At 36.8% G+C, this 9,560-nt stretch overlaps 1 pseudogene; it reads right to left on the bottom strand.

Moving 5' to 3' along the window:
* On the bottom strand, positions 1-1,036 carry LOC141505871 (14-3-3 protein theta pseudogene; annotated as a pseudogene).
* Between the last annotated feature and the right edge of the window lie 8,524 nt (positions 1,037-9,560).

Below are 9,560 nucleotides of genomic sequence, written 5' to 3'. Positions count from 1 at the left end.
TTTTCATATCTTCACTGTAATACAAAACACAGTCATCACTTGCAGAACTGGTTCAGATTTTTGAATACCAGATACACTTTAGTCCTCTACATAAATGTTTGGAAGTTACTTATGTTTATATGAAATGAAGCTATTAATACTTTTCTACAGCAGTAACCGCACACCAGGAAGGCCAGGACAAACACAAATCAAGGAATGGAGTTTTCCCAAAGCTGCAGTGTGAAAAGACTATAAACGATTGATTTCCATACACATGAATGGGTTCTTTTCTATAGGAAATCTAAGTGGAGCTATAAGGAATGGAGACGTGTAAAAAGATTTCTTGAGAGAAAGGAAGATGACACCCTGTATGAATTTTAATTTTCTGCACCTTCTGCAGCATCACATTCTTCTCCTGCACTGTCTGATGTCCATAATGTTAGGTTGTCTCTAAGCAACTGCATAATAAGGGTACTGTCTTTGTAGGAATCTTCATTCAAAGTATCAAGTTCTGCAATAGCCTCATCAAAAGCTGTTTTAGCCAATGTGCAGGCAAACTCTGGGTTATTAAGAATCTCATAGTAAAATACAGAAAAGTTAAGAGCTAGCCCCAGGCGAATTGGATGTGTAGGTTGCATCTCTTTCTTGCTGATGTCAAATGCTTCTTGATAAGCTCCTTGGGAATTATCTATTGTTTGTTTTCGGTCATCTCCACCGGCTACTTCAGCAAGGTACGGGAAGTAGTCTCCCTTCATTTTCAGATAGAAGACCTTGCAATCTGGATTAGTAGCATTGGCTATTAAAAACTTATCCAACAATTCCAGCAGGTGCAGATGGACCTCAGCTCGCACTCCACCTTCTCCCGGTAGTCCTTGACAAGCTGCATCTTCCTGTCCGAAGTGTCAGTTTTCTGCTCAATGCTTGAAATGACCCTCCAGGCCGACCTTCGGCCCCCGACCACGTTCTTGTAGGCCACCGAGAGCAGGTTGCGCTCCTCGTCGGAGAGCTCGGCGCCCTGCTCGGTCACCGCCTTCATGCAGGTGGCCATGTCGTCGTAGCGCTCCTAGTCTTACATTCTTGGTATAAATCCCATCTGGTCAAAGTAGATAACCTTTGTGATAAACTATTATAATCTTTATACTAGTATTTTAGTTTAAACTTTTTCATCAATGTTCACTAGGGAAAATCGGTCTATAGTTTTCTTTTGCTGTTTTTGTTCTTCCTGATTGAGGTATCCACACCAGATTTTTGACACTAAAAGTAATTTGGTAGGACTCTGCCTATTTTTCCAAATGTTTATAGTATTGAAAACTAATAATAATAATAATTATTATTATTATTATTATTAGGTTTTTGCAAGGCAAGTGGTGTTAAGTGGCTTGCCCAAGGCCACACAGCTAGGTAATTATTAAGTATCTGAGACCAGATTTGAACCCAAGTACTCCTGACTCCAGGACCAGTGCTTTATCCACTGCGCCACCTAGTCGCCCCCGAAATTAATTATTTTTTAAATGTTTGGAGTAATTCACTTGTGAATCTAACTGGGAACTCAGTGATGCCTTGTTCAATTTCTTTTTTCTAAAATTGGATTATTTAAGTATTATATTTCCTTTTCAGTTAATCTGGACAATTTATATTTTTTGTGAATATTTATCTATTTGGCAAAGTTTGTCAGATTTATTGACCTATAACTGGGCAAAATGACTCCTAATAGTTGTTTCAATTTCCTCTTCATTGGTGGTGAATTCACTTTTTTTCATTTTTGGCAGTGGTAATTTGGTTTTCTTTTTTTTTTAATCAGATTGACCAATGATTTATTATTTTTTTATGAAATTAGTTTATTCATTCGATGGTTTTACTTTCAAATTTATTCATTTCTCTTTTATTTTCCAATTTGATATTTAATTGGGGATTTTAATTTGTTCTTTTTTTCTAGTTTTTGAGTTGCATGTCCAATTCATTAATCTGTTCTTTCTCTATTTGGGTTACATCCCATAAATTTTGGTACATTGTGTCATTATTGTCATTCTCTTTTTTTTGTTTTAGGCTCTTTTTTTGTTTTTGGGGTTTTTTTTGTTTTTTTGCAAAGCAAATGGGGTTAAGTGGCTTGCCCAAGCCCACACAGTATCTGAGACCAGATTTGAACCCAGGTACTCCTGACTCCAGGGGCAGAGCTTTATCCACTGTGCCACCTAGCCGCCCCTGTCATTCTCTTTGATGAAATTGTTTCTATGATTTGTTCTTTGACCCCCTTGTTCTTTAGGCTTAAATTAGTTTCTAATTAATTTTTATAATCTATATTATCACAGTCCTTAAAATATATATATTTTATTGAATTATATCTGAAAAAGATATATTTTAATATCTCTGCTTTTCTGCATTTGGGTTATAAGATTTTTCTGTTCTACTACATGGTCAATTTTTTGTATAAGTGAAATGTACTGCTGAAAAATGGTATATTTTCAATTCCCATTCAATTTTTTCCTGTTTATTATATATAACTTTTCTAAAATTAAATTCACTTCCTTAACTTCCTGTTTATTTTGTGGTTAGATTTATCCAGTTCTGAGAGGGGGGAAGTTGAGGTCTCCCACTGGCATAGTTTTACTCTTTATTTCTTCCATTTAACTTTGCCTTTAAGAATATGGATACTAGGGGCAGCTAGGTGGCACAGTGGATAAAGCACCAGCCTTGGAGTCAGGAGTACCTAGGTTCAAATCTGATCTCAGACACTAATAATTACTTAGCTGTGTGGCCTTGGGCAAGCCACTTAACCCTGTTTGCCTTGCAAAAAAAAAAAAAAAGAATATGGATACTATATTGTTTGGTGTATATATGTTTAGTACTGATATGACTTCATTGTTTGTGGTACCATTTAGGAAGATCTATAGTTTCTTGCTTATGTCTTTTACCTAAATCTATTTATGCTTTTGCTTCTTCTGAGATCATATTTGTTTTCCCTATTTTTTTTAATTTCAACTCAAGTATAATAGAATCTTCTCTAGTCCCTTATCTTTATTCTGTGTCTGTCTCTCTGCTTTAAGTGTGTTTCATAGAAACAATATTTTGTAAGATTCTGGATTTTAGTGCACTTTCCTATCTGCTTCAATTTTATGAAGGAGTTCATCCCATTCACATTCATAGTTATGATTACTATGTATTTCTCTCCATTCAAATTTCCCCTTTCTTCTCTTTCTCTCCCCATCCTTCCCTCGTTCTCTGTCTCTGTCTCTGTCTCTTTCTCTCTGCCTCTCCCTCCCCCCCCCTTTCTCCCTCTTTCCCTCTCTTCCTCCCTATCCCTCACTTCTCTCCCTGGACCTCAAAGGGTTTTGCTTCTGACCACTGTCTCTTCCAATCCACCTCTTCTATGAGCTGCCCTCTTTTCTTCTCCCCTTCCTCTCCTACTTCCATAAGATAGATTTCTATGCCCAACTGAATATGTATGTTTACTCTTTCAGTCAATTCCAATGAGATTTCAAGCATCCACTTTCACCATACCACTGTAAAAACTCACTTGTGTCTCTTATGTGAGATAATTTAGCCCATTCTATCTTTCTTTTCTCTTTCTTCCAGTGCATTTCTTATTCTCATTCTTGTTTTTTTTATTTCATTTCATCATAGTCAGCTCAAACCTATGCCTTCTCTTTTATGCATACTCTTAATTGCCATAATAATGAGAAAGTTTTTAGCAGTTATAAGTGTCATCTTTCCATATAGGACTGTAAATAATTTTACTCAATTGAATCTCTTATGATTTCTTTGCTGTTTATGTTTTTATGCTTCTCTTGAGACTGTTATTTGAAAATCAGATTTTCTGTTCAGCCATAGTTTTTTCATTCAAGAATGCTTGAAAGTTCTCTACTTCATTATGTGTTCATTTTCCCCCTGAAGGAATATGCTCAGATTTATTGGGTGCATTGAAATCCTAGTTCCTTTGCCCTCCAGAACATCATATTCCAAGCCCTTTGATCCTTAAATATAAAAACTACTAAATCCTGATTTATCCACATTGCAACACCACAGTATTTGAATTATTTCTTTCTGACAACTTGTATTTTCTCCTTCACTTGGAATTTCTGGGATTTAGCTATAATATTCCTAGAAGTTTTAATTTTTGGATAGATGATCAGTGGATTCTTTCCATTTCTAATTTACTCTCTGATCCTAGGGATATCAAGGTACTTATCTCTGATAATTTCTTGAAATATAATATCCAAACTCTTTTTTTTATCTTGACCTTCAGGTAGCTCAATAATTTTTACATTATTCTCCTCAAACTGTTTTCCAGTTAAGTTGTTTTTCCAGTGAGATATTTCACATTTTCTATTTTTTCATTCTTTTGATTTTATTTTATAGTTTTTTGATGCCTCATGTAATGATTAGCTTCTTCTCACCCAATTCTTATTTTTTAAGGAATTATTTGGGCGGAAGCTAAGTGGTACATTAGATAGAGCACCAGCCCTGGACTCAGGACCACCTGAGTTCAAATCTGGCCTCAGATACTTAATTACCTAGATGAATGATCTTGAACAAGTCACTTAACCCCATTGCCTTGCCAAAAAAAAAAATTCTTTTCTTCAATGAGTTTTTGTACCTCTTTTTTCATTTAGCCAAGTCTACTTTTTATTTAGTTTTCTTCAGTGAATTTTGTACATCTTTTTACATTTTGTTGCTTCCTGGTACCAAGCTATTGATTCTTTTATATAACTCTCATTTCTTTTCCCAATTTTTCCTCTGCCTCTCTAAATTTATTTTTAAAGCTCTTTTTGAGTTCTTCCAAGAATTGATTTTGCCTGACATCACATTTTTCTTTGAATGTAGCCTTCTTGACATTGTTGTCCTCTTCTGAGTTTGTGTTACTATAGTAACTTTCTGTGGCCAGGTTTGTTTCTTTTTAAATTTTTTCAGGCGGCGCAGTGGATTGGTGGCGCAGTGGATAGAGCACCAGCTCTGGAGTCAGGAGTACCTGAGTTCAAATCTGACCTCAGTCACTTAATAATTACCTAGCTGTGTGGCTTTGGGCAAGCCACTTAACCCCATTTCTTTGCAAAAAAAAAAAAAAAAAACCTAAAAAAAATTTTTTTTCAGCCTATTTCTTGACTTTTAACTTTATGTTAAAGTTGGGATTTGCTCCTGAGATAGAAGGGGGTCTTGTCTCACATTTAAGATTTTTTTTGGTGCTTTTGTTTTCAGAACTGAATCAGGAGACTTTTAAGGTTTCAGTTCTTTTAAGGTGATATGATTTAAGGAGAGGTGTGGTCATTGCTCTCCTGGCCTTGTCCCCTAATCTGTAAATAACCACAAGCACTCTTCTGCCTTGAAACTATGACCAGGTCCCTATTCCCTTTTGGTCTTTGAGCTCTCATGTGCTAGTGCTTCTCCTCATTCTGAACCTGCAACCTGTAATAGCATTCCCAATGCTTGTAAAGTGTCCCCAGGAATCTCCTTTGAATCAATGGATCTAACTGTGGTCTGGGAGCTCCTGAGACTACCACTTCACATTCAGTCAGCTCTAAGACCTTCACTCTTATCTCAGAGAAATAGACCTTTCCTGATAAATTTTTAAGTTGTCTTAGACTGGGGAATTGTTGAATTCTGTCTTTTTAATGGTTCTGTTGCTTCCAGAATTTGTTTGATGTATTGTTTTAAAGTTGTTTGGAGAGAAATTTGGGAGACTTCAAATTTGTCTTCACTCTGTCATTTTGACTCCTCCTCAATTGCTACTTAATAATAGTTTGAGGTCTAGAAATGCTATTTCCCCTTTATCCCTACTTCTTTACATCATTTCCCTGGATATGTTAGATTTTTTTTTATTTTTCCAAATGAATTTTGTTGTTATTTTATCAAGTTCTATAAAGTTATACCCTTAGTAATTTGAGTGGTATAGTATTAAAAGGGTAAACTAATTTTGGTAGTATTATCATTTGTATTATATTGACATCACCTTGCCATTAGCACTAAATATTCCTCCAGTTATTTAATTTGATTCTTATTTCTTTAAGGAGCACATTGTATTTGAACTTATACACTTCTTTCATGTGCTTTGCATGATTGATCCCCAGATGTTTCACTGCATTTTGTAGTTATTTGGAATGTGATTTCCCTCTCTATTACTGCTTCTTGTATTTTATTATTATTATAGAGAAATGCTATTGATTTTTGAGTATTTTATAGCCTGGAGCTTTGCTGAAGCTATTAATTGCCTCAAATTCTAGAATTTTCCCAATAAACTGTCACATTGGCAACATATAGTAATGGTTTTATTTCCTCTTTACTTATATTTAGGAGGTAACTAAGTGTCTTGATGGACAGAGGATTGGGCCTGGATTGAGGAAGACCTGAGTTAAAATCTGACCCAGATACTAGCTGTGTGACTCTAGGCAGGTCGCTTAATCTCTATTTACCTTAATCCACTAGAGAAGGAAATGGCAAACTACACCATGAAAACCCTATGGACAGTTCATGAAGTCATGAAGAATCAGATACAATTGAATGATTTAGCAACAATAACATATGTATTCATTTAATGACTTTTTCTTCTCTTGTTATTGCTAGCATAATAATAGTGGGGAGAGTGGGCATCTTTGCTTCATTCCCATATTTACATTGCATGTGATGCTTACTTTTCATTTTAAATAGACATGTTTTATGTTTTTCAAAAAAGGTCCTTCTGTGCCTATACTGCTTCTTGTCCTTCATTATCAAAAATCACCAGAATGACAAATTACAGTGTGTCTGACTGCAGCTAATCAGCCCAATATGAGCTCAGAAGGCTCTATCATAGATAGGTTACAAATAGTCCATGTGAACACCTGGGGTGGGTTTTCTAATTTTACATATATCAAGTTTACTTTGAGCTGCTTCAATTCTCACTCATAGAGTGTGGCACCTCTCTGATGAGGGCATGCCATGCTGGATGGTCCTCTGCCAGCGTCTTCCATACTGCACAATCAATTCCAAAGTTCTTAAGAGAGGTCTTCATGTTGTCCTGGTATTGCTTCCTCTGATTCCTTTGTGAGTGCTTCCTCTGTGTGAGCTCTCCATAAAATAGTTTTTTGGACAAGTGTAATTCTGGCATTCTAATAATGAGTCCAGTCCATTGTAGTTGCACTCTCTGTAGTAATATTGAAATTCTAGGTAGTTTAGCTCAAGAAAGGACCTCAGTGTCTGGTATTTTCTCCTGCCAGGTGATCTTCAGAAGCTTCCTAAGACAATTTAAATGGAAGTGATTCAATTCCCTGACATGGCACTGGTAGACTGTCAGGGTTTCACAGGAAGATAGCAGTGAGGTCAGCACAATAGCTCTGGAGACCTTCAACTTGGTAGTTAGTCTAATATCTCTTCTTTCTTTCACTTTCTTTTGGAGCCTCCCCAATATTGAATTAACTCTGGCAATGCATGTGTCAACCTCATTGTCAATGTCTACCTCCCTGGAAAGAATGCTTCCAAGATGAGTGGATTTATCCATAGTTCTCACAACTCCCTTTGCTGTAACTGATGGTTCCACATAGGAATGGTGGTGCTGGCTGATGGAGCACTGTTGTTTTCTTAGTGTTAATTGTTAGACTAAAGTGAGCACAAGCAGTAGAGAATCAATCCATATTTTGTTGCATCTCACCTTCAGAGGCTGCACTGAGGACACAATCATCTGCAAACAGAAGATCATGCACCAACACTTTGGTCTTGGCTTGAAGCCTTTTCAAGTCAAAGAATTTCATCAGTGTGGTAGCTGACCTTGAGACTATATTCATCCTCATTGAATGCATTTGATAACATGGCTGAAAACATGCTGAAGAATATGGGAGCAAGGACACATCCAGTGACTGGGAAATTTCAAGAGCTTCGTCCACTATCCAGAACCCAGGCTTTCATGCTGTTATGCAATTAAAAGTATAATACTGATGAACTTCTCTAAGCAACCAAGTTTTGACATAATTTTCCATAAACCATTGTGACTAATGGTATCAAAGGCCTTGGTCAGATCTACAAATGTTGTATACAGACCTCTGTTCTGTTCCTGGTATTCTTCCTGGAGTTGTCAGGCAGTAAGCACTATATCGACTTTCCTCAATCCTTTCTGAAGTCACACTGTCTCTCAAGGAGGTGATCAACTTCCAGGTGAAGGATGAGTCTACTGAGAAGGACTCTAGCAAAAATCTTACCAGCAATGACTAAAAGAGAAATACCTCTGTGATTGTCACAGGACAATCTATTCCTGCTACCTTTGTAGAGATGGATAATGAATGGAGGCATACTTGAATTCTTGGGGGATAACTTCTTCATGGAAACCTGGAAAATTTCAGTCAATTTTTGGATGAGCAATGGACCCCCAGTTCTTGTAGATCTCAGCTGGAATAGAATCAGCACCAGGTGCTTTGCCACTTGAAAGGAGCCTAATGGCATTCAAAACCTCTTCTTCACTTGGAACTTCAGCTAGGGACTAATTGACTTCAGCTTGAGGTAAAGAATCATTGATGAAGGTCTGATAAGAACATAATGGAAGTCTTTAGCCCATCTCTTTAAGATCATGTCCCTATCATTAATCAATAAGGATCCATCAGCACTGAGTAGGTCTTTAAGTCTTCAGGGCATCATAAAAGCATTTTGGTTTGTTACTGTCTGCATAAACCTGAATTTCATCTGCCTTTTTTTTTTTTTTTTTTTTTTTGCAAAGCAACCAGGGTTAAGTGGCTTGCCCAAGGCCACACAGCTAGGTAATTATTAAGTGTCTGAGACCAGATTTGAACCCAGGTACTCCTAACTCCAGGGCCAGTGCTTTATCCACTACACCAGCTAGCCACTCCTCACTTGCCTTCTTAATGAGCCAAGAGTTCTGCATCTTTCTAAGTTTCACTTGTACTTTACTTTTGATGGAATTAAATGGTTCCTTCTTAGAAATAAAGAACTATCCTGAAGGTAAATCCCATGAAGTCCTTATTTTAGATTTAGTAGCTTCTGTATTTCCCCATCATTTTCATCCAACCAGTCTTGGTGTTTGTGAGTGTTCTGACCCAGATGAGCAAATGTAATGCTGTATGCTATATAGCATAAAATTGTTTCTGTCAAAGGATTTTTAGTATATATTGAGATGATTACATGGTTTTGGATGTTTTGATTTTTAATATGATTATTTTCATTGTTTTATTCATGTTGAACCATCCTTGTACCTGTTGGTATAAATCACATTTAATTATAGCAAATGACTTCTTGGATAAATCTCAATAGTTTATTTGATAGAATTTTATTTAAAATTGTTAAGCCAAAGTTCATTAATGATATTCCTTATAGTTTTATTTTTGTTTTATCTTCCCCTAGTTTAGGTATTAGGATCATATGTGTCTCATCAATGGATTCTGGTAGAGAGCTTTCTTTTTAGATTTTTGAGAATGATTTGTGAAATATGGATACAATTCTTCTTTAAAAGTTTGATAGTCGGTGGTGCTCCTGCCGGCCTCGCTTCACCCCATGCTTCAGCGCCTAGGGAGTGCCGGGGCCCTGGAGCCTTGTTAGTGCCAGCCTCCTGTCCGTACCAGAGCCCCGGGCTGCGGATGGGCTGTCCCCCATCCCTCCCCCATCCCACC

Source organism: Macrotis lagotis, chromosome 1 (assembly GCF_037893015.1).
Source record: "Macrotis lagotis isolate mMagLag1 chromosome 1, bilby.v1.9.chrom.fasta, whole genome shotgun sequence".
Lineage (NCBI taxonomy): Eukaryota > Metazoa > Chordata > Mammalia > Peramelemorphia > Peramelidae > Macrotis > Macrotis lagotis.
The sequence above is the reverse complement of the archived record's forward strand: the minus strand, read 5'-3'. Positions and strand labels throughout refer to the sequence as shown.